At 49.0% G+C, this 26,775-nt stretch overlaps 1 protein-coding gene and 1 long non-coding RNA gene across 10 annotated transcripts in view; both read left to right on the forward strand.

Moving 5' to 3' along the window:
- The window catches only part of CARMIL1 (capping protein regulator and myosin 1 linker 1), a 317,914-nt gene that overhangs the window by 13,498 nt on the left and 277,641 nt on the right, over positions 1-26,775 (forward strand). The window lies entirely within an intron of this gene.
- Positions 4-14,503, forward strand: LOC149126795 (uncharacterized). Of its 5 annotated transcripts, none has more exons than XR_016234759.1 (6): positions 4-421; positions 11,340-11,445; positions 12,513-12,622; positions 12,703-12,774; positions 13,007-13,180; positions 14,239-14,503. It is a non-coding gene; the product is annotated as an uncharacterized LOC149126795 (long non-coding RNA). The 5 variants fall into 5 exon arrangements; XR_016234762.1 differs by having other exon boundaries at positions 13,050-13,180; XR_016234760.1 differs by having other exon boundaries at positions 11,340-11,431.

A 26,775-nucleotide genomic window follows, 5' to 3' on the forward strand; every position in this document is an offset into this window, starting at 1 on the left:
ATTTGAACAGTTCTTTTGTGGCACCGTGAGGAGTCTCAGCTTTTAGGGATCACTTACAGTGCAGTGCCTCGGTGGTTTTCAGAGCACCTGGGTGAAGTTACATGGCTAGAGGAACTTGAGCTTTAGAAAAGAGCCAGCACATTGGAGCAGGTACCAGGGAGCACGCTGGTGTTGCTAAGGCGCTTGGCCAAAGTTTTGAGAAATTCAGAATAAAAGAATCCATGTTTGAATACTTCAGAATTTACCCAAACTCAAAACTGGAGTCAGCTTGCAGCTGTTGGCCCTGAGCTCTGGGTAGGGGGCGGCTCCAGCATGCATTTCCTTGGCCAGCAGTTCTGATCTGGCTGAACCTGTTACCTGAGCTGCCTTGACACCTGCTCCCCACCTGCAGCTGCCCCAGTTTCTTCTGCAGTTAGGATAGGTGAGTCAGATGACCCGGGGCACAGACTGCTGGATGTATACCAGACTTGGTTTAACTTTGCATTGTTCTTAAAAAGATACGCCTTCAGCCTCTGGAATTTGCAACCTTGGGGCCAGGAAGTCTAGGTACACCTTGGGAGGGGAGGGAACAACTGAGGAGGGGGAGTAGGAGAGTGGATGAAATCGAGGAGTGAGGAAACCTAACTGAAGTACTAAACAAACTTTTTTCATGGTTATCAAATAGTTACAGAGAAAACAAAGGCTAGCCGACTGTAACCCCCTGAGGATTCATTCCATTGGAAACTTTGTTGATATCAGTTGTTAAAGTCCCTGGCACAGTGGCTAAGATGTTGCCCTGGGACGCCTGCATCTGGTGTGAGAGTTCTTGGGTTTGAGTGCCGGCTCTGCTTCTGATTCCAGCTTCCTGCTCACACGCACCTTGGGAGGAGGAGGAAGGTGATGTCTCCGATAGCTGAGTCCCTGCCACCCGTGTGGGAGACCCGGGTTAAGTTCTGGATTCTGGACGGTGTCCTGGCGCAGTCCTGGCTGTTGAGGTTTTTTGAGGAGTGAACCAGCAGGTGGAAAATTTCTGTCTCTGTGCCTTTCAGACAAAATGAAAAAAAAAAAAATTAAATTTGGTATTAAGATGTAACTAAAATTTGATGGTCAGATTTTTTTTTTCTTCATACGTATCCTGAGCTTTCTAAAATGTTTATTGTCCATTGATAGAATGCAAAAATCCAGATTGGCATTTATGGGACATGTTGTCATACCTTCATGTTACTGTGCCCTGTGTCTCTTGAAATAGATTATTTTCCTCAGCTCTGAGAAACGAGGAGTAAAGGGTGAAAGAAAGAGGCTGGGCTGGTGAGTGTGTGTTTGTGGATATCAGCAGTAAGGAAAGCACACCTTTCCTTCACTTTGAGCCACAACTTCGTTTGCTGGAAGGAGTTTCTTACTTGAAAAGATTCTTTCTTCGAATGCCTTGGCCATCCGGTGTCTTGGCTTCCTTAGACGTCCCCGTAGAGGTAGAGATCAAGTGCGTACAAGGGCCTGCGCTCTGCTTGCAAGCATTTGAGACAAATGTGCTTCATCCCTGCCAAAGTGCTGGGGACTTTCTGCTGATCCTTGGGTCTTGGGGGGTCTCAGGAGGTATTATGGGGATTGGCTGGGATTAGTAGGCAAGGATTGTCCAGGCAGGAGCTGTTGTGTTCAGATTGACTCAAGCAGACTCTGGGGAAATTTATTCAGACCTTGCTGTCACTGGTCTAGGAGAAGCTTCTCCCATGGCATCTCTGATTGTGGGGGTTCTTTTTTTTTTTTTTTTTTGCTTATGGCTTTGTCCAAATACTGACGGAGTTTGTGTGTCAAGAGCCTCGGGTGGTCACTGACATCATACATAAGAGTGTTAATTGTTAGATTAACAACAGGAGTTACTGTGCACTAACTCCCCATGCAGGACTTCTGTCCTCAATGAGTTGTATTGTGAAAGTTCACTGTAAAACTTGTTCTCAAACAGTTGTGTGTGTGTGTATGCAAATTGTTGAAATCTTTACTTAGTATAGAGTTGGTCTTTTGTGTATAAAATTAATTGAAAATGAATCTTAATGGAGAATGGGACTGGCAAGGGGGGAGGGGGTAGGGGGAGGGGTGGGAGTGTGGGTGGGAAGGTGGGTATGGTGGGAAGAATAACTATATTCCTAAAGTTGTACTTATGAAATTTGTATGCCTTAAAAATAAATTAAAGATTTATTTATTTGATTGAAAGGTAGAGTGACAGAGAGAGGAGAGACGGAGTGCCCGTCTCCTAGTTCATTCCCCCAAATACCCACAATAGGCAGCGTTGGGTTTCAGCCAGGTGAAGTTGGGAGCTGGGAGCTCCATCACCATCTCTCACATGGTTGGTAAGGACTCAAGGACTTGAGCCTCACCTGCCGCCTCCCAAGTGCATTAGCCCGGAGCTGGGTCGAAGCCGAGTAGCTGGGACTCAGACTGGCACTCAGATGTGGGATGTGTGTGTCCCAAGTGGCAGCTGAACCCACTGCACCACAGTGCTGGCCCTGGGCTACCCACTTTCTACTTCTCTGTTTCTTGTAATGAGCAAGGCACGAGCTGCAGACAGCCCTTTCTTAGTGAGGGCTAGAATTCGCCTCTCAAGAACTTCTCTCCAGGTTTTTTTCTAGCCTGGTCCCCTGGAACATCACAGAAGTTCTGCTGTCTCCTATCCGTGGGTGCCACTTGAGTATTTCAAGGTGGCTCTTGTTTTACTGGGTCTGATGGTCCTCAGGCTAAGTGAAGGCCTTGTTTCCAGGCTTTTCACACTTGGCTTTGGAATCACTTTATTTGTCAATGAGACTTTCAAACTGCAGCGTTTTAGACTCTTGCTTGTTTGGCTAATACTTTTTTTTTTTTTTTTTAAGATTTTATTTATTTATTTGAGAGGTAGCGTTACAGACAGTGAGAGGAAGAGACAGACAGAAAGGTCCTGCTTCCACTGGTTCACTCCCCAGATGGCTGCAATAGCTGGAGCTGAGCCAATCCAAAGCCAAGAGCCGGGGGCCTTCTCCAGGCCTCCCACGAGTGTGCAGGGCCCAAGCACTTGGGCCATCTTCTACTGCTTTCCCAGGCCATAGCAGAAAGCTGGATCAGAAGAAGAGCAGTCGGGACTAGAACTGGCCCCCATATGGGATGCCAGCACTGCAGGTGCAGGGTTAACCTACTGCACCACAGTGCCGGCCCTGGCAAATACTCCTGAATTGAAATAAACAGACTTTCTCAGCATCTTGAGTGGTCTCTTGTGGGTGTAGTGTGTGGCGACACAGAATCTGTTTCTCAGGGTGGGCATTTCTCTGCGTAGTGTGGGAAACCTCAGCGTGAGTGGGTTCAGCATGGTGAGGATGGCCAGGTATACAGGCCTGGGCATGGAAAAGCCTTTGTTGTTATTGTTTATTTGAACAGAGAGAGAGGGAAAGACGAGAGAAAGATCTTCACCCACTAGTTTACTCCCCGAATGTCCACAGCAGCCAGGGCTGGGCCAGGTTGAGACCAGGGGTCAGGAACTCCACCCAGGTCCCCCATATGGGTGGTAGGGGCCCCAGTATTTGGACTGTCATTCACTGCCTCTCAGGTGCGTTAGTAGGAAATTGGTTTGGAAGCATGTAGCAGCCAGGACTTGAACCAGGCTCTCTGATAAGAGATGCAGGCATCCCTAGCAGTGACTTAACTTGTTGTACTGCAATGCCCAGCCCTCATTGTCATTTTTCAATCTGATATTTGCACTACTAAAACACATTATAAAAATATAGGAAGGTGGGGCTGGTGCTGTGGTGCAGCAGGTAAAGCCACCGCCTGCAGTGCCGGCATCCCATATGAGTACTGGTTCGAGTCTTGGCTACTCCACTTCTGATCCAGCTCTCTGCTATGGCCTGAGAAAGCAGTGGAAGATGGCCCAAGTCCTTGAGCCCCTGCACCCACGTGGGAGTCCCGAAGGAAGATCCTGGCTCCTGGCTTTGGATCAACACAGCTTTGACTGTTGTGGCCAGTGGGGAATGAATGATCGGATGGAAGACCTCTTTCTCTCTCTGCCTCTCCTTCTCTCTCTGTGTAACTCTGACTTTCAAATAAATAAATAAATCTTAAAAAAAAAAATAGGAAGACAAAAGTGAAAGCGTCCCTGATCCTGTCAGTTCAGATATAATCATTGGAAGAATTCACTTAAGTATGTTTCATATTTAAATATATGCTATATTTTAAAACAAAGGAATCCTGAATATGTTGTGATAAACTTTGCAAATTTAGTTTTTAGAAGCAACACCCTCTCTGATAGTTTGTTTCTGTATCAGTTTGAATTTCTACTCGGCACTGTTGGCTCACCACAGAGGTGTCTGGAATTTATCTCACCAGGACCCTGATGGTCAGCTAGTTTGGTTGTCCCCAATATTTTGCTTTATAAGTGTACACATCCTCCTATTTATTTCTCTTGGATAAATTCCTGGAAGTGGAATTGCTTCCCAATAGGCATTTTAAAGGATGCGTTTTTCACCTGATTGTTATTCAGGAAGTCTCAATAGAGAATAATTCCTCCACCTCATCAGTTTTATTGCCTTAAAAAAATGCACTTGGCAGAATGCTTGTTCTCTTTGTTCAAGTCTTTGTATTTCTTAGGTCACTGCTCCCTGGACTGTAGCTCCTGAGGCAGACTCATTTCATGCAATTTAGGGCCCTTTTTAGTCTGCCTTGTTGGCCTTTACTGCATTATGTGTGTGGGCATGGAGAAGTTGTGTGGCCCCCGGGTTTACTGGTCACCGCGCAGTCACAGCTCTAAAGTATCACTGGGTTGGCAGAAGCAGCCATGGCTTTGTCCTTGGCTGGCCCCGGGCTAGGCTGTAGCAGATGATTTAGATCTTTGCCCTTGCAAGCTCTGACAAATGGCACTAGAGTGGATTTGCAGAAGATATGGCGCATGGCCCTTTTGTTAAAGGAAACCAGTGAACAAGCCACCAGCTGCTATACACGTGGAGCCAGTCACCGTCTTAGAAGATGTCATAGTGTTGTGACGAAAGGCGACAATGCTTTTCTCCCCAGACAGTTCTTCAAGCACTCATTTCACCCATGCAGCTGGTGGCAAATCTCCAGTCCTGTGGACAGGCCTTCCCCTCTTCGCTGACATCTGCACAGGGGCCTTCCTTCCCCTCTCACCTCTCTTGCTCACTTCCTGACCGCTCCCCATCTCCCTGCCCTGGGTGGGCGGTGGGGGGTGTCCAGGTGTTGAGAACTCCCTCCTCTCTTGCTCCAAGAGCGCCACCCCATGGAGCCCCTTCTCCTTGCCCGGGCCCTCCAGGCTGCCACTGGGTCACCTGTTGCTTGCAGCTATTAGCTGCCTCTGAAATGGCTCCATTATGCTGGGAGTTACAGGCAGGGGAGAACTAGAGTAGCAGGAGTGGGGGAAGTGACGTGGCTGCAGAAGCCTTGCAGAGCTGTGCGTTGCTCCATTCTCTGCTCTGATTCTGGGCTCCTTGCTGTGTAGGGCTTAGTGACACGTTGCCACAGAATGTGAGCTCAAGTGTGGCCAGCACACATCCAGGCTGGTTGCGTAGGGGTGTTTTTTGGTTTCCTGGAGTCCTGACAGCTCACTGGGCACTTCAAGCATCTTGGATCCTCTTCTTTTAAATCCTCAGGAAGTTTCTGTTCTGTGCATCCTTGGGACAAGGAAACCCTGTGCATGGCCTTGTTCGCTGAATCCATGCAGGCACAGTTCGTGCTGATAACAGCACAGCTGGCCTGCAGGGAGTGACTTAAGTTGCCATTGAAGTCTCCCAGCCTTCTTGTCCCTTATCACAACGTTGATTGCCCTCAAATTCCTTCTTTGGGAGGTCCTGGGAGCTATTTCCTCTCTGGAAAAAAAAAAAAAAAGATTGAATTTCAATTGTCCTTAACCCTCCATCACTTTGCTTTGGGGGAGGGCAGGGGAAGGGGCCTGTTGGGTCTCTAGGGTTCAGTATTTCTTTCCTGGCGAGGGCTGGAAGCAGCCTTGCTTGTCAGCACAGCACCAGGCTGCAGGGGAGAGGCACTGAGCACCTTGTCACTCTGAGTGTCCTGAGACCCCTCTGTGGGTCTCGCTGCCAAGATGCCACCTGATGCCCGCAGGTTGTCCGTGGACCTGCTGTCAGCTAAGTGCCGTGGACACAGCAAGACCTCTTCGTTCCGCTCTCTGTGGCATCTCTGACTGTAGCCCGTCTTCATCCATCAGAGGCCGGCTCTGCATTTTAATGTCTCAAACAGCGATGCTTGTGGGGTTACCTCCCCTGAAGTCCAGCAGTGCTGTGTTTCTCTCTGATGACTCCTTGGACATTTTCTACCTCCCATTCTTTTAGCAATATCTTCTGTGTTCTTAGCCTGTTGGCCTGCAGTTTGAATCCAGAAAGTGCCATGTGCTGCCTTTTATCCCGTTAGGGTGAATTATGTAACCTCTCTGTGCCGTACTCTTCAACTGTAAAGCATAGTTAAGAACAGAACCTACTTCATGATTTGTTTTGAGAATTAAATGAGATAAATTCATTGAAGATATTAAAATTGGTGTCTGCTCATAGGAAGTGATCAATAGATCTTCAGTTATTGTTGTTGTGATGTAGTGCAGTGATGATGCTAAATGCTTTGATTTTTTTTTTTTTTTTTGACAGGCAGAGTGGACAGTGAGAGAGAGAGACAGAGAGAGAAAGGTCTTCCTTTGCCGTTGGTTCACCCTCCAATGGCCACTGCGGCTGGCACGCTGCGGCCGGTGCACCGCGCTGATCCGATGGCAGGAGCCAGGTGCTTCTCCTGGTCTCCCATGGGGTGCAGGGCCCAAGCACCTGGGCCATCCTCCACTGCACTCCCTGGCCACAGCAGAGGGCTGGCCTGGAAGAGGGTCAACCGGGACAGAATCCGGTGCCCCGACCGGGACTAGAACCCGGTGTGTCGGCGCTGCAAGGTGGAGGATTAGCCTAGTGAGCCGCGGCGCCGGCCTTAAATGATTTGATTTTTGAGAACCTGGTTTTATTTGTCATTGTCATAAATTGGGAATTTTATGTAATTCTTTCAAAACAAACGCTTTGACTTTGCATCTCTTCCTGGCCTGGTAAGAGGTAATTGTTGCAGTGCTTTCTCTGCTCGGCTGCTTTATAGGCTAACATAAATTGTCTATGGAAATGGGGTTGGGGGACAGGTGCTGTGGTGTAGTGGGCTAAGCGTCAGCCTGCAGTGCCAGCATCCCATTTGGGTGCCGGATCAAGTCCTGGCTGCTCCACTTCTGATCCAGCTCTCTGCCATGGCCTGGGAGAGCAGTAGAAGATGAGCCGAGTCCTTGGGGCCCTGCACCCGTGTGGGAGACCCGGAAGAAGCTCTTGGCTCCTGCTTTTGGGTTGGCTCAGCTCCAGCTGTTGCAGCCATTTGGGGAGTGAACCAGCGATGGAAGATCTTTCGCTCTGTCTCTGCCTCTCTCTGTCTATATCTCTATCTCTCAAATAAATAAATAAATAAATCTTAAAAAAAAAAAAAAAAAAAGAACCAGGGTAAGGATTTTGTTTTTCCTTTACCCTCCTTGAGAGACTGGCTTGGGAGAAATCTTGCTTTCAGAAAGGGTCCGAGTACCTTGTGAAAACCAAGTCTGAAGACAGTGCTGTGTATGTTCTGTCCGTTATCTTTCTGTAACCTTTTGGTTGCAAATCTGAGTGTATTCAGAAATGTGCTCAAGCCCCTCTTTCATGGCCAAGTTGATTAGTCAGGTTAAAAAAAAAAAAAAAGGGAAGGTCAGGAGTTGCCTCTGCTCCTCCGCTTGGGGCTGTGTGGGCCCTCCCAGGCCCCGTGCCCGGTCTGGGGGCCTCGCTTGGATTTCAGGTAGGGTTGCTGTTGTTTCGTGGCTTGGGGAGGGAGTGTTATTAGGGTTCCTTGGCTCTGGGTCGTGCTGGACTCCGACCTGCTAATGAGGCTTGAGGGCTCAGGCTCAGCACTTCTGACAGCCTGGGCCAAATCCTTGTAGGAGCTGGCCTGGGTGTGTGGGGTGCTGGGTTGCCTCCCTGGCCTCTACCCACCAGATGGCCACCCCTCCCTTGGGTGGGACAGTGAAGAATATTTCCAGATGTTGTCACATGTCCCCTTTGTGATCAAACTGCCCCTGGCTCAGAACTGCTGGTTTAGATCACTGGCTCGCAGAATGTCAGAGACCAGATGCGTCTCTTGTCGTATGCAGAGCTGTATTGAAGTCTGCGAGTTTACAGCTCTGTGGCATGGCCAAGTTCAAGTCACGTAAAAAGCCTGTATGCATTTAAATGTACTTGAGATACTTACCCACCTAATTTCTCTGTAACAGAAGTGACAGATCACAACAACTGAAACTTGCTTTGTATAAAGACACCTAGTCTGTTGGGCCAGTGGCTCTCAGTATGTAGTCCTGATAGTAGCACCATTGACATCACCTGGGAACTGGTTAACAACACAAGTTTTTAGGGGTCCCATGCCAGCCTGCTGAGTCAGAAGTAGCAGTGTGTTAACAAGTCCCTGAGGCGATCCTAGGGCACAGGGAAGTCTGACACATACCTGTTTACTTAGAGACCTGTGGACCAAGCCTTACTGAGAGAGACATGGATGCAACCTCTCCTAGACAGAACTTTGAAATCTGCCAAGGGAACAGCCGGCCCCTAGACAGGTTGTGTGGAGTGGCTGCTGGTCCTTTGGCCCCTTCCGAAAGCCTGCCATTGTGCACAGCTTCCTTTTGAGGTGTTCCTTTCTGGTCAGTCTCCTTGAACTTGGTACACTGCTGAGACCACGGTGTTTGTACCAGGCCCTCACGATGACCAAAAGCCTATAACTTCACAGCTCTGCTGTTAGGGCTGATCTGGAGTAGACACAGATTCTTCCTCTTGTGACTTTGAGACAGAAACGAGAAGGCAGAAGGCACAAGGCAGGAGAAGTCCTTGCGCAGGCTGGGGCTAGGAGAGGTGAAGAGGCTCTCCTGCAGCCGGTCCAGACAAGAACAGGAAAGGAAGCGCAGAGCTTTGGAAAGTGGCCGTTGAGTGGCGCTACTTAAACTGATGTCTCTGAACCACAATGTGCGTTTTCTGCAAGCCCAGGCGGCCAGCGGTTGGGGGAGGCTCCTGTCTTGCTGACTGCTCTGGCTTGCTTCTCCAGGCATCCTTGGATTCCAGCTTCGTCAGCTGAGGCAGCCTCAGTGCACGCCTCTTCCTTGCTGCCTGGAGGAGCCCTGGACCCCTACCCTGTGTCAGACCAGGAGGTCAGCGCCGTTCAGCTGGCTGTGCCCCAGAGTCTCCAGGGCAGTGCCAGCCTCTGTCTTTATACACGTACGTCCCACGTGCTCCTGGTCTGCAGGAAGGGATGCAGGATAGAAGTCACTTACTTCAGATGTCACTGTGTTGACTTTCTCAAAAGAATCCTGCCTAGGCGATTTTACGGAAAGTTTTAGATTCTGGTTTTCACTTCCTTAGATCACATCAAAGAGGCCAACTCACCATGTAGGTTTCAGAGAGCTGTTTCTGTGACTCCATCACAGTTCTGTCTCTTAAAGTTTGATTTTCTGAGAGAGAGAGAGAGAAAGAGAGAGAGATCCCACCTGCTGATTCACTCCCCAAATGCCCACAAAAGCCAGTGCTGGGCCAGATTGCAGCAAGTAGCTGGGAACCCACCCAGGTCTCCCATGTGGGTGGTAGGGACCCAAGTATCATTTGCTGCCTCCTGGGACATGGGTTAGCAGGAAGCTGCATCAGAAATGCAATAGCTGGGACTTGAACTAGGCACTCTGGTGCAGGATGTGGGCATCCCGAGCAGTGACTTAGGCTACGATGCCAGATACCTGCCTCGCAGTTGCTCTGACATCTTGAGTTAAGCCTCTCAGCACCTTCTTTTTTCAGGGAGATGCTTAAAGTCAGAACCTTAAATAAAACAAAACACAGAACCAACATTGGAATGAGAGGTGTAGGCGAGTGTAGAACTCAGTGGTGTGAAGCATGTTCTGAAAATACAGTAAGTGTAAAGAAATTTCTTTCTAGTTTGAATTTTCATCCAGTTGGTTGGTCCTTCCCTTATACTGCCAGTCATTTTTTTTTTTTTTTTGACAGATAGAGATATATATAGAGAGAGACAGAGAGAAAGGTCTTCCTTTTGTTGGTTCACCCCCCAAATGGCTGCTACAGCCGGTGCTGCGCTGATCCGAAGCCAGGAGCCAGGTGCTTCCTCTTGGTCTCCCATGCAGGTGCAGGAGCCCAAGCACTTGGGCCATCCTTCACTGCCTTCCCGGGCCACAGCAGAGAGCTGGACTGGAAGAAAAGCAACCGGGACTAGAACCCAGCACCCATATGGGATGCGGGCGCCGCAGGTGGAGGATTAGCCAAGTGAGCCACTGTGCCAGCCAGCCAGTCACTTCTTCCTTCCTGTCTTTCTTGTTAAAATCAGAGAAAGAATACAGGTACCTTCCTGCAGCACGTCCATTGGATTCTGTCACAGGTGTCGTTACAGAGGTGAATGAGTGGGGACAGTATTTAACTATGTTGCTTAGATGCTGGGCTGAGTTCTTGGGGCAGTAGACCCAGGAATATGGGTCAGTGCTTGTTTTTCAGGCTGGCTAAAAAGATTTGCGACTGTTGGAGAGCATAAACAGGGTTCTCTTATTCCCACGCGGGTGTCCTTGATGGGATAGTAAGGGATTCGAGAGTCCAGGACTGTTTCTTGACTGGACTTTTGTATCAGATACCCCTACGTTATAGCCTTCTCTTCCTTGCACACACAGAATATTTACCCAGGGAATGACCCAGTTCTGGAGTACAAAGTTCAAGCCAGACTGCTTTTTTTTTTTCTCAGGGGCTTGGCCAGGCGCCTTATCTGACGCAGCCCATCTTTAATTTAGCTGTGTGCAGGAGGCAGGGATGCTGCGCCGGAGGGGCTGCGGGGCTGGGCTCTGCCCTGGTCGCGGTGAGAAGTGCAGCCAGGAACGCTATCAAATGCTGCCTTCCTCGGAGCTCTGGGTCCCACTGCACCCAGCTCATCACCTGGGAGATCCCGGCCTGCGTCAGGGGGCAGGCTCCACACATCCCGCTGTGACTGTGCAGTGTTTGTTCCGCCTGCCGTCTCAGGAATGCGGGATCCTGGTGCCAGCGGGCTGTCTCTCCTTTCCTCTTGTTGGCTTTTCAGGGGCAGTGATTTGTTTCCTGTGTGTGCTGGCTGGGTCTCTTCATTTACATGAGAGAGAAGTGGATGTCCTTTCCACTTTTGGCTGGTGACAGGCATTGCCTTTTTTTTTTTTTTTCTCCTCCCATTGTGGGAGTTTGTGGTGATTGGATGAAAAGACTTTCTGAGGCTTTCGGAGATGACAGTTCATTTCTTTTGTGTGTCAAAAATTACAGTGTGTGATTGTATTTTGTTGTTTTTAACAGGGAAAACTGCCCCCTACAATTTCATCTAGTTGTTGGAAAACCAAGAAGGCATCTCATTTCCTGTTGGTTCCAGGAGCACCCCTTTTCACTCTGTAAACCAGAAACCGTGTGTAGCTCTAGGGCTGTGTTTCCCGGGGTGGGGCTGGGGGGGGGGGTGGCAGCAGAGCCAGCTCCCAGGAGGAGATGGCGTTTATGCAGGGAAGTGACGCGCTCCTCTCTGCCTCTCCTGTTCCCAGACTTCAGGTCTTTTCTCCATCTCTGCCTTGTTAGAACCTTGACATTCTCAATTAAGATTTATTTATTTATTTGAAAGGCAGAGTTAGAGACAAGGAGAGGCAGAGAGAGAGAGAAAGAGAGAGGTCTTCCATCCAATGGTTCACTCCCCAATGGCTGCAATGGCTGGAGCTGCTTCGATCTGAAGCCAGGAGCCAGGAGTTTCTTCCCAGTCTCCCACACCAGTGTAGGGGCCCAAGCACTTGAGCCATCTTCTACTGCTTCCCCAGGCCATGGCAGAGAGCTGGATCAGAAGTGGAGTAGCCGGGTCTCCAACCTGTGCCCATGTGGGGTGCCGGCATTGCAGGCGGTGGCTTTACCCGCTACACCACAGCACTGGCCCTGAACCTGGAGGTTCTTAGCACACGTTGTCTACTTCCTGAAGCTACAGTTAACCTCCTACAGGACACCAGAGCTGGAGCTGACCGAGTTACTCATTGCCGCGTTCTAGCTTTACACGAAGGAGCCGTATATTAGAACTGGCGTAGCCTTCTGTCTGTTGTCATTTCTGCTTCGGATGCTTTACATATTAGCCAATTGGAAAAACAAAAGTCAAAACACATTCATCAAGTGACTTTTAGGACAGCTGCCAATCCAGTTTCCTGTGACCGTATACCCTGGAGGGCGGCAGATGAGCTCAAGTAGTCGGGTCTCTGCTGTCCATGTGGGAAATGGGATGTAGCTCCTAGCTTCTGGCTTCTGCCTTGCTCAGCCCTAGATGTTGTGGGCGTGTGGGGGAGTGGAACAGAGCACACACGGGAAGATAACTCTCTCTCTCTCTCAAATAAATGAATAAACTAAAAAAAATTGAGCACCATCTGTGTATGAAGGAGTTGTGTTTTAAAAGAGGAAGGCGGTGCCTAGGAATTGGGTAGAGTCAAGGAAAAATTCTTTGTCTAGGATTTGTCTAGGATTTCCTTCATTCGTTTGGCTTGAGAAGAACGAGTCAGGTGGGATATCAGTCTGCCGATTATAAATGCTTCAGGAAATTTCAGACCCGTCCGCCTAGAGTAAGTATTGAGCAGTGGCGCCGCAGGAAGAGGTTCCTCAAATACATTTAATCTTGTTGATTGCGTGCTGTTTCTGTTAGGAGGCCGCCTCCTTTACGCATGTGGAGCTGACCTCACGTACACCCAGGGCTGTCACAGAGGAGCGAATGCAGGTGTGTTGTCTGTTCCTAAATGGGCCCTGGATAAAAGCTACACTACACGGCAGTGGGAATTGGCTTGAAGCTCTGGAGCGAGAGTTACACTGTGATAGAACAGGCAGGGGCTGCACCAGTGGGGGGAGGGATGGGTTGCAGGACGTTCGGAGTGGGCAGGAGATTGGGTTCTTGGCAGCTGGGCAAGTTCAGGTGTTAGATTGCTTGACCTGTTAACTGGGATATCCTGCAGGGTGTTCATGTTGGAAAATACCTCCTTGCATCTGAGATTTTAGGATCCAGCATATTGGCTGCCTGCATATCAACGCTGTATTTAGCTGGAGTCTGTGCCGAGCCACGCTTTACCTGTTAAACTCTTGAAACCTCTCTGTCACCACAGCCAGGACAAAGCAGTTGCTAAGGACAGGTGAGTCTCCCGGGGACTAAGGATATGGGCTGGAGTCCACATCAGCGCTTTGATGAGGTTAAATCAAACGAGGAAGTCTAGCCTTTTGGCTGCTGGCTGGGGTGCAGCTTTTTAGCCCTGGTCGTGCTGTGAGCAGCTTTTTTGCACACGTGCAGCAGGGTGTGACTGGGGGCACTGCTGAAGTTCACTCTGAGCAAGATCTGCTCTCTGCTCTCCTGGCAGGCGGCAGACGATGGACAGGGTCTGTCTGTCTGCCTGGGAAAGGGGTGGGGCCGTGGGGTGAGTCTTTCCAGGTTCAGAGCTCAGGAATGAGGAGCCTGGAGGTCACAAACCTCCCTAGGCCTGCAATTTTCATTAATAACATGCTTCTGGAAAAGCCTCCTTCCAGGAAGTTGTGAGAGTAGGTGGGAAGTGGAGCTTTTAGCATTTTGAAAGAAAAGGGCCTGCTAGTTCAGTTAGGAATACCCGATGGGTGTGCTCCTTTCATGGCCCTCATTTCTTTGCTTTTTTTTCAAAAGATCAAACAGTCCCCTCCTTCCCCTCTGGGGGAATTGTGTGTTAGTTTTCCTGTAGCTCTTTTGTTTTTTAAAAGATTTTATTTACTTGAAAGGCAGCATGATAGAGAGAGTGGGAGAGACAAAGATCTTTCATCCATTGGTTCATTCCCTAAATGGCCACAACAGCCAGGCCTGCACCAGGCTAAATTGGGAGCCTGGAGCTCCATTTCTGTCTCCCACGTGGAATGCAGGAGCCCAAGTACTTGGGTATCTTGCGCTGCCTTCCCAAGTGCATTAGTAGGGAGCTGGACTGGACGCACAGCAGCTGGGATTGGAATTGTTGCTCTGATATGGGCTGGTGCTGCGAGTGTGCACACCTACTGTGCCACAGTACCTGCCCCCACCCCCACAATGATTTTCATCCTAGTGATTGACATTCATTTTGCTAAGCAGAATAAACAAATAACCAGTCACATAGGCAGTTAATTCCACTTTTGATTCTTTGTTGTGTTCTGCTTTAAGAGTTATTCTTAACTTTCGGACTCTTATGTTTTATTTAAGGAGTTGCATCCAGCGGAGACTATTCATTACTTCTTATTCTGAAGGTGTTTTTCATCAGTGGTCTCTGTTAGCTGATGGTGCATAAAATACAGCAATACAGTGTCTCTCCCAGGAGAACTGGGAGAGCGCTGACATCCTTTGTGAATATGTATGTAACTGACGTGTAGCGTGCTGGCCTGTGCCTGCCTCTGCCATTGAAGACCTGTGTTCATTGAGCTGCTGTATGCCTCATTCATTAAAAAAAAAAAAAAAAAAAAAAAAAAAACAGCCATTAAACAGACATAGCAAAATTTACCATCAAAACCAGTGGCATTCAGTGTATCCACAGTGCTGTATGACCCACCACTGTCCACTTCCTGAACTTTCTTGTCACCCCGGATCTGTGTCCCTGACTCCCCATTTTCTGTTCCCCCAGTCCCTGGTGACCACCTTCCTCCTTTCTGTCTTTATGGACTGGTCTATTCTGGATATTTCATGTAAGTGGAATTATATAATATATAGCCCTTTGTGTCCAATTTGTTTCATTTAGCGTGCTCTTTTCAGAATTGATCCGCATTATAGCATGTATCCGAACTTCATTTCCCTTAAGGCTGAATGATATTCTGTTGGATATATGGGTAGGGAGAGGAGGGAGGAGAAGTATTGATTGATTGATCTTGCCTTCGCTGGTTCACTCCCTGGATGGCTGTAATGGCCGGGCTGGTCCAGACTGAAGCCAGGAGCGTGGATCTCCATCTGGATCACCCAGGTGGTTGGCAGGGACCCAAGTTCTTCGACCATCTATCTTCCACTGCCAAATATGGCACGATAGCAGGGAGCGTGAATGGAAGAGGAACAGTAAGACTCGAACCAGCACTCCAGTAGCACCTTAACCTGTGCCATAATGCCAGCCCCTTTTTCTAGTATTTTAATTAACTTACGTTATGCCATGGAATTTATCATCTATCTTTGAATGATGGTTGTTTGGGTACTTGCCTGTGATCCCACTCCATTGAAGTTCCTTGATTTGATCTTCAGATTCCCATTTTTGTACTTTACGCAGTAATCAGTGTTGACAACATCGATCAAATGGGCAAGATAGTCTAGAATATTATTTTTAAAAGGTTAGTTTATGATAAATACTTTGGAATTGTTTCAAATCTTGTTTTGCTAAACTTAAGAGCTGATATTTGTTAATTCCTCTTGGTTACAGAATGAGATAGATTCTGGCTGCTAAAAATAAATGTTAAAAAAGAAGGCAGTAAGCAGAAAAGTATTTAAGACATTGAGGAACAGCTTCCATAAGGAGCTGAAATAGTGTGGGAAGAAAGTTAATTTTTTTTAATACTTATTTATTGGAAAGGCAGAGTTATAGAGATAGAGAGGGAGGTCTTCCATCCACTGATTCACTCCCCAAATGGCTGCAATGGCCGGGGCTGGGCCAGGCTGAAGCCAGGAGCCCAGATCTGTATCCAGGTCTCCCATGTGGGTGGCAGGGGCCCAGGAACTTGGGCCATCCTCCACTGCTTTCCTAGATGCATTCCTAGCAGGGAACTGGGTCGAAGTGGAGCAGCTGGGCCTCAAACCAACATCCATATGGGATCTGGTGCTGACAGAGGGGACCCAGCCTGCTGTACCACAGTGCCAGTCCCAGGAGTTAACATGTTGAGGTAGTTCTGTGTCGTGTTAGTCTTTATTTTGTTTAGACATTGCTTTACTTTTGGCCATTCTGCAGCCATCGATAGCTGAGTTTTAAAGCCTTTTTTATTTATTTATTTATTTGGGGAAAAGGAGGGGCTGGGGATTATTGTGACTGTTGGTTTTGTCCTGCTTTGTGGTTTTATTTCATTTTCACTTTATTTAAAAGCCAGAGAGACAGAGACACATGGGAAGCTCTTTCATTCCTAGTCACAACAGCCAAATTAGGAGCCTGGAACTCAGTCTGGGTGACTCAAGTACTTGAGCCATCATCTCCTGCCACCTGGGGTGTGCATTGTCAGGAAGCCGGAGTCGGAAGCTCCAGAATATGGGGTGTGAGTATCTGAAGCCACCTTAACTGTGGCGCCAAATGCCTGTCCTGATGACCTTGTTTTTGATAGGCAACTGGTGTTTACTTACTGGGTCAGATTCATAGCAAGCACGCATAGTTACACAGGTGACCTGGATGTTGGTACCAGTAGGATCTTCCGGGTGGTAGCCATCCAGTTAAGCGCGGGCTAAAAACTGCTGTGTGCAGATGAAGCTGTGGAGTTCACGTTACTGTAAGGATTACTCTTGTTACCAACACAGGGGTGCGCTCCTCTGTGTACTTAGTTTCATGAGCTTTCATTTCTTGTCTTTTTTGCTGATCGACTATTTTCTGTAACTGAGCTGAAATTGTTTTTAGGAATTAAGCTTAAAACAGGCAGTTTGTCGATGGAGGCTGCTGCGGAATGTGCTGCAGCTTTGGGCTGTCCCAACCCCCCCCCCCCCCCCCCCCCCGCCAACGAGGCTGAGAAAGTTTGTATTACCAGAGCCTCCTATGAGGTTCTATGGGTGAGGCTATTTGGCTATTTATTGTGAGCTGTACTTTTAAATAGTGGAACAGGGAAAAATATTGTTTTTCTCTCATTAAAAGAAATCCCTTAGTTGACCATCATCCAGGATATTGGAATGTTAATTATCTTGTAAGTGGAAGCCGGAGGTCAGTTAATAGAAATGAAGCCCATTTCCTCCTTGGACTGGTTAACGGGGCCACCGGACTGCGCATGCCCAAGCAGGCCAGGGTGGAGTCTTCTCAGGGCTCCCTCTTGGCTTCTCTCTTTTAAAAAGCAACTTTATTAAAAATATAATTCACATACCACACAGGTCACTTATTTAAAGCGTACAACTCGGAGGTTATTTATATATTCACAGAGTTGTGCATTATTCACTACAATATTTATTTATTTGAAGGGAGAGAGGGAGAGGGAGAGGAGGAGAGGGAGAGATTGATTGATTGAGATTGATTGCTCTTCCATCAGATGGTTCACTTCCTGATTGCTTGAAACCACTGGGGCTAGCTCAAGCCACAGTCAGGAGCCCTGGAGGAATTCTGTCTGGGTCTTCCCTGTGGGTGACAGAGACCCCAGCGGTACAGCCATCACCTGCTGCCTCTAGGCTGTGCATTAGCAGGAAGCTGGAGTTGGAAGTGGAGGCGGGACTCATACCCAGGCACTGCATTGTGGGATGTGGGTATCCCAAGCAGTGTCTTAGCTACTGTGCCACAATACCAACCTTACATCCACTTTTTGAGCTATTTTCCTAATCCCCAAAGAAATAACCATACTCTTCATCGCTCATCCACAATCCTCTTCCCATCCTTAGCCTCTGGCAACCACGAAGTTACCTCCTGAGTATTTCATCTAAGTAGAATCATCTAGTACGTGACCTCTTGTGTGTGGCTTATGTGACTTAGCATGTTATAGTTCAGGGTTCATCCATGCTGCAGCCTGTCCAGGTATGTCACTCCTGTCTAAGGCCGAATGCAATTCCTTTGATCGTATGTATCATGTCCTGTTTGTACGTTCATGATGGACATTTGGGCTGTTTCTGTCTTTGGGCTGTTGTGAGCAGTGGTGCTGTGAACATGCACGTACAAGCCTTTGCATGGCCATGTATGCAATTCTCTTGGATCCCTAGACCTCTTACGTGTTCTGTAGAATAATAAGAAGGATCAGATCCTCTGGGAGACTAAAGGAGGGCTACTAACCCTTGTGTAGGGAGTCAGGGAAAGCCACATCTGCCTTGAGACGTGAGAAGTTGAATAAGAAGTTACATACATCGTGCCTCATCCCCCATTAGGAGGTTGTGAAATCAGTTCTGTGAATCAAGGCTGGGATTTTTTTTTTTTTTAGGAGGCAAACTAAAGTAGAATAGTAGGTATCAGAGGCCATCTCATGTCGTCGGGGTAAGCACTGGTGCGTGGGGTTTAGATGTGTTTTCATGAGCTGTGTGTGAATATACAGTGCATTGCAGCAGAAGATGTATTCTGTACTCTGGGTTGCAGGCAGAAAACTGTGCAAGCCCCTGGCCGAGGGACTTGTGCACAGGAGCTTAGAGCATTCACCTGGAGCTTTAAGTCTTTGCCCTGAGATGGCGGAGAGACCCAGGACCAGGGCAGAGGGTAGCGGAGAGATTCGAAAATCCTTTGACTGCTTCAAGCTCTGTGATCTTTATGCTTTGAAAATTGTTCATTTGTTCACCAAATATGAAAATTGCTGTGCTTCTGGGCTGAGCTAGGTTCAGGGAGCATGAACCCCTGCTCCTTTGGACTTTAGCGCTTTCAGGGGAGATGGACAAGTGAAGAATCAATCAAGGTGACTTCACAAAACACGGTGGAGTGAACATGCGTGTTTCTCTGGTGCTCCCAGAATGCCTGCAAGATGAGAAAGTGATAGAATACAAAGCGTGGAGGCCTCCAGAAGATAGGAGATTAGGAGAAGAGACTGCAGCAGCTCAGAGCTGCGAACACATTTTTGCAAGGCGGCGTCACTGCCCCAGCTGAGCAGAAAAAGCCGTACCCCAAGAATCTCAAGAGGAATGTTAGTGTGTGAGCCACTTAGCCCCGTGGAACCCCAAAGAGACTCAGAAATGGGGAAGCCCAGCTCTCACAGAAGGCTGTGCATGGAGCTGACGGAAAGGCGTGAGATGGTGGCCCAGGAAGCTGGGATACTGCACCCCCAACCAGCAGGAACAGGGGCACTGCCCCAATTTATCCTGAAGGTTGCACGGTGAAGCCGTGAGTCATTAGCCCTCAAAGCCCCCTAGCCCTCCAGAGGGTCTGCGAGGAGGAAGAGGGGACAGAGGGCAGGTCTGTATGGATTACTCCTGGGCTGTGTAGTTTGAAAGGATGCCTGTGAACTGATTCTGAAGCCACCACCTCCCTTTGCTTCCTAGTCACTGATTTTTGTCCCAAGAGGCATCAGCCCCCTCATTAAACTACTGGCGCATTCTTTCCTCATCGTCACCAGGGGTAGTTAGAGCATCCGGGTTTATATTGTGTGCCTAGCCAGGCACTAGGTCTGTTGGACTCAACAGTGATAACAGAAGGGTAAAATAGTGCTGCATGCCCAGGGAATGTCCCGTCTACTAGTTCAAGCAAGTGTGTGGTTTCTGCAGTAAATGCAGGTCGAGCGCTTGAAATGTGAAAATGTGAAATCTGAAATACTCCAGAATCTGAAACTTCTTGAGCACCAAGATGGCACCACTCAAAACTGTTGTATAGGGGCTGGCGCTGTGGCGTAGTGGGTAAAGCCACCGCCTGCAGTGCTGGCATCCCATATGGGCGCCGGTTCAAGTCCCGGCTGCTCCACTTCTGATCCAGCTCTCTGCTATGGCCTAGGAAACCAGTAGAAGATGGCCTAAGTCCTTGGGCCCCTGCACCTCCTGGCTCCTGGCTTCAGATCAGCACAACTCTGGCTGTTGCGGCCAATTGGTGAGTGAACCAGCGGATAGAAGACCTCTCTCTCTCTCTCTTTCTTTCCTTCTCTCTCTGTGTAACTCTGACTTTCAAGTAAATAAATAAATCTTTAAAAAAAAAACCCTGTTGTATAAAATTGCCTTCAGGCTGTGTGAAACACAAACTGATTTCATGTATAGACTTAGCAATTTAAATTCTGAAACCCTTCTAGTTCCAAACATTGTTAAGGGAGACTCAATCTATACTTCCTTTTTTTTTTTTTTTTTTTTTTAAAGGCAGAGTTAGAGAGAGAGAGCACCTTCATCCACTGGTTCACTTGCCAAATGGCTCAGCCATGCCTAAGCTGGGAGCCTGAAACTCCATCCGTGTGGTGCAGGGGTCCATGCACTAGGGCCGTCTTCTGATGCTTCCCCAGGCACATTAGCAGGGATCCCGATTGGAAGTGGAGCAGCCAAGACTCAAATTGGTGCTCGTATTAGATACAGGTGTCACAGGTAGGCTTAACCCTTTGTACCACACACAGGCCCTTCAACTTACACTTTCTGTTTTCTTTTCTTTTTTTTTAAAATAATTTATTTATTTATTTGAAAGTCAGAGAGGGAGAGAGAAATCTTACATCCACTGGTTCACTCTCCAAATGGCCCCAATGACTGGGACTGGACCAGGCCAAAGGCAGGAGCCAGGAGCTTCATTCAGGTCTCCCTGTGGGTGTGGGAGCCAAGTACCTGGGACATCTTCCGCTGCTTTCCCAGGCACATAAGCAGGGAGCTGGAGCAGCCAAGACTGGAACCCATGCTCATATGGGATGCTGGCACTGCAGACAGTGGCTTTACCTGCTGCACCACAGTGCCGGCCCCTCAACCTGTACTTTCAGAGCAACACACATTGTCAACATTATTGTGACAGCTTTTCTGTCTGTCCTGTCTGTCCATACCACCTCCTTTCATTGTGCATGTGCCTCGATAAAGTTCAAGCACAAAGATTTATCTATGGTACTCCTTATGGTAGCTTTGACAAAGGCTGGCCTTGCTATTTATAATAAACGTGGAAATTTTGTTTGACTGCTTGAGCTTAACACTGTATATTCTCCCAGACAAGAGACTGGACAGCCACAGTGTTCTTCAGTGTTTAAGGAACCAGGGACAAATTTTAGGCATCTCTCCTCTTGTTCCACCAATTTTTTTTTCCTCCTGGGAATATAGCCAGGATGATTGCAAAACATCAGCTTTTAAATCTCCATGAATGTTAAGAAAGGAAGTTTTCTTGAGAGCCACACCCATAATTGGGAATTTTAATTCCTAACCCCCCTTTTTTTTTTTTTTTGGTCTTGTGCTTTCTGCTGAAATATGTGATAAATCTTGTTAATTGAGGTCACTTCCCCTGCTGGGGAATTAACATTCAGATGTGGAAACTTTCCTTTTGGGAGTTCGGGTCCTTTTGCTGTTGTTGTCCATCTTGATTTATGATTGGGGCAACTTTTGGAATTCTCCACGCGCCCTTTGCAAATCCTCTGAGAAATTGCTGCAGGCAGTCGCGAGCGCTGCCAGGCCCTAGGCAGATTTGCATTATTGGAGGAAACAGCTGGCAGGTCTTCTCCTGACAGTCCCACCTCTGTTCCTGCCAGGGCCTGACATTTCCTTCGTATGACTCAGTTAAAAAAAGCCAAAAAACAAAAACAGAAACACCCGTCCTGGAGGAAGGGGGAGGGCGGGGCCAAGAAACATTTCCCTGCGATGGTGCGGGGGCTTTGCTGGGGCTGGTGGAGTGCACCCTGGCCCTTGAGGGCTGCGTGGGAGCTGTGCTCACCTCCCACGCTTGGAGTTTGGGAAATGACTGTATTGTTCTGCTTCGTGGACCTGGTTCTCTTCATGAGTGTGGGGAGGGTTAATTTGAGGGGAAGCACGCTGTTGTGGGATTTGCACGATGGATGACCTGAAGTTTTGCCTGCAGAGAGAGGGCTCCTTCCTTCCTGGGCCCCGGGCTCGACTTCCTCCCTGGGTAAACAGGAATCTCTGGTTCCCGCCTTCTGGACTGACACGCGTCCCCCTGGTGCCCGGTGCTATTCCCAGTGTTGCCTGCTGTCCTGTGGTCGGGGCCAGTGTGTGTGTGGGGGCTGAGAGGCAGCAGGCAGAACTGCTGGAAAGGTGTAGGGGGTGAGAGCTGTTGGCCCACAAGCTGTCTAGAGCAGGACGGGTAGACTCACAAGGGCCTCGAGGGTGAGGGGCTCTAGGGCCCCCGGCTAAGTAGCTGTCAGGCCAAGAGTTGCAGACCAAGGCCATCTTGTACACATTACGAATGCCAGCTGTTCCAAGAGCTCCGCTTAGGGAAAGCATTTGTAAAGAAAGGTTATTTGGGGATAACCAGAGTAGCATACTTACAACAAAAAGGTGCCTTGAGGCCGGCGCCGTGGCTCACTAGGCTAATCCTCGGCCTTGGGGTGCTGGCGCACCGGGTTCTAGTCCCGGTCGGGGCACCGGATTCTGTCCCTGTTGCCCCTCTTCCAGGCCAGCTCTCTGCTGTGGCCCGGGAGGGCAGTGGAGGATGGCCCAAGTGCTTGGGCCCTGCACCCCATGGGAGACCAGGAGAAGCACCTGGCTCCTGCCATCGGATCAGCGTGGTGCGCTGGCTGCAGCACGCCAGCCACGGCGGCCATTGGAGGGTGAACCAACGGCAAAGGAAGGCCTTTCTCTATGTCTCTCTCTCTCACTGTCCACTCTGCCTGTCAAAATAAATAAATAAATAAATAAAAGGTGCCTTGAACCTCCACATACATCTACCTTAGGCTCCCTGATCTGGAGGGTGGCCCATGGAGTCCCCTGGGACTTCTTGCCGTTCACCTGTGGCATTTTGCTGAAGCAGGCCCCCATGAGGCTGGGGTGGGGAGAGGCACTGAGAACTATGGAGCCCTGTGAGCTGTTTGAATTATGTTCTTATTGACTTATTTTATGTTTTCTTGTCCGTTGATGCTGTTCTGTGTTTAGTGGCTCAGACGTTTGAATGGAGGGGGAATACGTGATTATCGGCATAGGTTAAAGGATACAGGGAATCCAGGGGGAAGTTAAACTTTAAACAGTCAGGCAAAGCCTCTTCTGTGTGAATATTAAAGCTGCTTTAAAATGAGTGTGTGTCTATGATATTGAACCCATATATAGTCACGGTGACGTTTGAGCTAAGTTTTGCTCCCCTCCCCGTGCGTGTGTCTGGTCTCTCCAGGTTGTTGCCTGGTGTGTCCGCCTGTCTCCCTAAGGGGCCCTTCTCCATCTGTCTTTCACATACACTTGGCTTCTCTGCAAGGCCTGATGATGATACAGACTGAGGTCCTGTCTGCAGGTGCCCCCAAGCGGGTTTTATTTTTAGCGTGGTTGCATTCCGCCCCTACACATTGAAGGTTTTTCTGTATGTACTAATTTGATTTATTGACAGGGGAGGAGTGTGCAGGGACTGAAAGAGGATCGTGTGGTTGTGGAAGGACATGGCGGGAATGGGGCTGCAGAGGGAGGCTGCACCCCTGACTGGTGGAATGGGGAAAAAGACAACTTAGAGTTCATTGATTTCAGGCTTCTTGCACAACCACTTTTACCAAAGCCGAGGCTTTAGGTGGTCTCTCAGAGTTGTAGAATAAGAAGCAGCCTGTGGACAAGGCTGCCGGTCTCAGATTACAGGGCCAGCACCCATTTCCAGTGCATCAAGGCCAATGTCCTGGCCGATCTGGAAACCCTGAGGTGTGGCAGGCTTTCTCCTGCACACTCACTCTCGCCTTGCTCTGATGCTTTGTTTCCGTAGGGTCTTGTCGCTCATCACTCACTGAGAATGCTAGTAGGCATCTTCAGATATAAACACACCTGGCAGGTGCAGTGGGTTGCACACTGATGCTCCCTCCGCTGCCCCCCCCGAAGGCCCCCAGAAACCCACCCATGGTGCAGGTGCCACATCTCTTCCTTTGTTTCTCTCTCCCCCTCTCCATTTCTTGTCTTTCCTTCCAGGCAGCTTAGTTAATTCCCCTTTAGATCATCCCATTCTTTGTACGACAAACAGTATTCTTGGTTTTCTCACCACTGTGTCTTATGGGTGGGTGAAGGCACCCTTGCCTCTAAACTGGGGATTGCCAGGGTTTGAGTCACCAGAACTCAAAGCTCTTAGCTTTCCTTTCGCTGTGCTCACCCAGGACTAGAAACAGCAGAATTCAAAGAACAGAAAAATAAGCAGACACTGCAGTCCCCTGCTGCTCAGGTGGCGCTCCCTGCTCCAGCATCCTTGGCATCAGCTGCAGACCAGAGACAGGAATCTTTTTTTTTTTGACAGGCAGAGTGTCAGTGAGAGAGACAGAGAGAAAGGTCTTCCTTTGCCGTTGGTTCACCTTCCAATGGCCGGCGCGGCCGGCGCGCTGTGGCCGGCGCACCGCGCTGATCTGATGGCAGGAGCCAGGTACTTCTCCTGGTCTCCCATGGGGTGCAGGGCCCAAGCACTTGGGCCATCCTCCACTGCACTCCCTGGCCACAGCAGAGTGCTGGCTTGGAAGAGGGGCAACCGGGACAGAATCCGGTGCCCCGACCGGGACTAGAACCCCGTGTGCTGGCGCCAACTTGCAGCAGATTACATGCACAGCACAGTTCAGAAAAACCACGAGCCTTCTCTGTGTTGCTCCTTTTTTTTTTTCTTTTTTAAACAGGCTAAGTGTTAAGTCTCGGTCACGGCCGGGTGCCTTCAATGTCATTATTGGTAATGATGCTTGCACTCAAGTATGTGGACTGTGTTACCCTGAGAAATGTTTCCTGACATTCAGCTAAGAAATGCTTCTAACAACCAGGACATAGAATTGAAAGGAGCCTTAATTAATTTGGGAATTGATTTCTGTAAAACAGGTGGAAATTCTCCAGGGAGCTCGCTGGCCTGGTGATGTGCAGGGTGCTGTGAGGAGCGGGCCCAGACACACACAGGTGTTTCGCCTTTGTCCAGAGTCACCCCCTAGGGGTCCTCAGGCCTGGCGGATGGCTGGCTCCCCAGAGGTCTTGGGTCTTGGGTTTGAGCCATTGGAATGGCTCTGGGTGCTGTGGCTCAGTTTTCAGATGCTGGTTCGTAGCCCTCCGTGCAGGAGTCATTGGGGGCTTCGGGAAGGGAGTGCACCTGCAGATGGGGTGCTCCTGTCCACAGGGGCTCTTCCCACTGTCAGATTTCACATCAGGCCCTTAGTTTTTCATCAGGAAGTTGAGCGGAGAGGGACAGGTTGAGAACTTTTCCTCCAGTTTTCCAACTTAAAAACTCTCACTGGGATCACTGAGCATTTTTGATGATTCTCTCTAATGCAAGTTTACGGGACAGGTGCCTCTCGAAGTTCATTGTTATACTTCCTTCCTTCAATCATGAGAGCTATGATTCATGAGATTATTTCCATTGCCTGCTCACCTTACAGGAAGTTCCCTTTTTTTTTTTTTAAATATGTATCGGAAGCTTCCCTTTGTTGAGGGCGTCTAATTTTTCTTCCTTCTTTTCCTCTTTGTCTTCTAACTCTTGCTTTATCGTAAGTTCTTTATTTGTTTAAAAAATTTTTTTAAAGACTTATTCATTTGAAAGGCAGAGTGGTGGGTGTGTGCACCCATACACATACAGAGAGAGATCATTCATCAACTGCTTTGATCTCCAAATGGCCGCAGTAGCTGGGAGTGAGCCAGGCCAAAGCCAGGAGCCAAGAACTCCATCTGGGTCTCTCACGTGGGTGGGAAGGACTCAAGTATTTGGACCATCCTCTGCTGCCTTCCCACGGTGTGTTAGTAGGGACCTGGATCAGAAGTGGAGCAAGTGGGACTTGTCTCCTACAGTTTGTCTTTTTAGAATCTGCCTTCTACTTGAAGTCATCTCGGATTCATTTTGGGTATAGTGAGAGAATATATTAACCTTGTAGTTTAAAAAGAACCCCTAAGTAAATCTGTGTAGTGAACTTGACCTTATTTGAGCATCATCTATCTGCATGGCTCAGGGCTTGTGAGTTGCACCCAGCAGTCTCTAATTTTTTTTTTTTTTTTTTTTTTTTTTTTTACTTTTTAGACAGGAAGAGTTAGACAGTGAGAGAGAGACAGAGAGAAAGGTCTTCCTTTTTCCGTTGGTTCACTCCCCAAGTGGCCGCTACGGCCAGCGCTGCGCCGATCTGAAGCCAGGAGCCAGGTGCCTCCTCCTGGTCTCCCATGCGGGTGCAGGGCCCAAGGACTTGGGCCATCCTCCACTGCCCTCCCGGGCCACAGCAGAGGGCTGGACTGGAAGAGGGGCAACCGGGACAGAATCCAGTGCCCCAACCGGGACTAGAACCTGGGGTGCTGGCGCCTCAGGCAAAGGATTAGCCTAGTGAGCCGCGGCGCCGGCCAAACAGTCTCTACTTTTGTTCTGTCTGCATCAAGGAGTTGGGGAGGGCAGAGGTGGAGGCTGCTTGGATCATTTGCTGCAGCAGCTTGTGCTCAGGGGGTGGGGAGTGGGCAGCAAGGCACCTGCTGGCAGCTCTCGGTGGTCTCAGGCTGGAATATCTGTGTAGAAATTGGAAAGGAGAGGATGGGGATGGGAGAGAGCCTTCTGGGGACAAAAGCAGCGATCTTGGCTCCTGGAGAGGTTCAGGAGGGTAAGGGAAAGGGAGACATGTGACCTGGTTATCAGTCCTCGGGATTACTTTGAGAAAATTACTGCCCAGATTCTGGAACCTGATAAAGCCTTGGGCTCACAGAGTTACTTTCTGTGCGTGCCTGCGTGCGTGCGTGCTTGTGTGTTTCTTTTTATCCTTTCCAAGCCCTTTGTTTAAGTCCTGCTGTGGGAATGAACAGCAGCTGCAGAAGGCACCTAATCTTTCCTTGCTCCTTTTTCTCTTCTTCATGCCCCAAGTTCCCCAGCATGAGAGGAGAGGTGGACTGAACTTCTGCACATCTCTCTCACTCCTGGGGAGTTGTTTTCTAATATGGTCCCTGATCCCCCCAGTTAACTCCTGGGTGCCACCCAGGACGCCCCGCCTGCCTGGGAGTAAGGTCCCTGTGCTGTAGAGAAGCTCCTGGGAGTTGAGTGTGGAGGGCTGCTGTGCTAATAGCATAACCCATCTTGGACCGCCATGGGGTCAGCCAGTGCATGCGGGCCGTTGCTGACGC

The sequence above is a fragment of the Oryctolagus cuniculus genome, chromosome 5 (genome assembly GCF_051225735.1).
Source record: "Oryctolagus cuniculus isolate XC-2025 breed Fujian yellow rabbit chromosome 5, ASM5122573v1, whole genome shotgun sequence".
NCBI lineage: Eukaryota > Metazoa > Chordata > Mammalia > Lagomorpha > Leporidae > Oryctolagus > Oryctolagus cuniculus.